The following is a 1542-nucleotide window of genomic DNA, read 5'->3' on the forward strand; positions in this document are numbered from 1 at the left end:
GAAGATCGCCAACACCGAAGATCAATGTTTGTCCACCGACGAACAAGTCAAGCATGGGATCTCCGAAGATCCATATTGGTTTGTCAGGGACAAAGGCAAGCCCTAGCCTGGTTCATATTATGATTTCGAAATGCTTTTACTTCTGGTTCCTACATATTGCATTCGATTCCAATATGCTTTATCGGTAGATATAGTTATCCTAGGTGTGTCACATTTACCATCCTTGTATCCTAAAATACTCTGATCCACTGCTCCCAGCAAGACTAGGTTTGAGCTATGTGTGCATCGCTAGAGCCGTTATATCGAATATGCTTAGCCATGCTTAGTTGACGAATTCTGATCCATCCGGTTGATGAATCGTAGATGCGAATGAACCTAGTATGGCAGGATGACGTGGTAAGATCAGTGATTTTAATAAACATGTTTAAAGGCTTGGATGGGCCGCCACATGGGGATGTGGTGATTTGACTCGTTCTCGCCGATACTAGGACCTGAGTTCTCACCTTCGGAACCAAGACTGAGCGTACAGACACACACGGGGCCCATGGGAACCCCTTGGCCCGAACTTGCCTAGCTTACCCATGAGTCAATTAGTTTGCGAGTTCCATTTGGCATTCTCGCATGGCGAAGGCGTGGAAAAGGTTTTCAAAGGTGCATCATACAGTGGACGTGGCTAGGGTGAAGGATGCCGGAGGCATTGAACTCGGATCCCCGCGCACAATGACCGGGACCGCCTCGAGAATGGCTACCTACGATGACGGAGTTCCCGCTTAGATTGACTCATGGAATAGGCGAAGCAAGGGAAAGGTTTTGGTCGACCACCTCTCGCCGGCACACCAAGGAAGTGTGTAACGTACGGCGCTAAGAGTCGGCCGGCGCATGTGGGTAAAGTTGTACACCCCCGCAGTGGTAAATCTTTTCGAAAAGCCGTGTCCACTGCTACGGATGACTTGGGGAAGGACGTGTTGATCATAGACAACTTGAACCTAATCGTAAAACTTGGAATCAATGTGTGATAAGGATCCCTCCTCAGGGTATCGAGGGGGTGCTCCTAGTTGATAGGTTCAGCTGTTGATGAAGATTCGGTGGATTCAATATGATGATCAGTAGAGCTAGAGATATCGCTCTCTTATCCCCTTTTAAAATTATCTGAATAGACGAGCTTCTGCTCCCTCTTCTTTACAAAGGAAAACTGGCTTTCCGCAAAATAAGCTCCACATAAAGCCTCGCATACCAGCCTTTGCTAAAAGGTTGTACTAAGTCTTGCTGAGTCCCTGTACTCAGCTTTGCATGCTTTGTTTCAGACGAAGACTCTCCAACAGATGAAGGTTTCTAGGTCGACATCGACGAGTAGCTTGGGATTCCCAGGTGGCAGCCTGGAATCTATGGGCTGGGACGTCGCCGTTATGCTCCTGGCCTCTTAGGACTTTTGCTATCTTGCTATTTAGAATAGCATAACTTCGCTTCCGTTGATTGATGAATTGTCAGGTCAGTGACCTCTGCTTGTAATACTTTGGTTCTTTCGCTCAGCTATGAGCTTGT

The sequence above is a fragment of the Lolium rigidum genome, chromosome 2 (genome assembly GCF_022539505.1).
Source record: "Lolium rigidum isolate FL_2022 chromosome 2, APGP_CSIRO_Lrig_0.1, whole genome shotgun sequence".
Lineage (NCBI taxonomy): Eukaryota > Viridiplantae > Streptophyta > Magnoliopsida > Poales > Poaceae > Lolium > Lolium rigidum.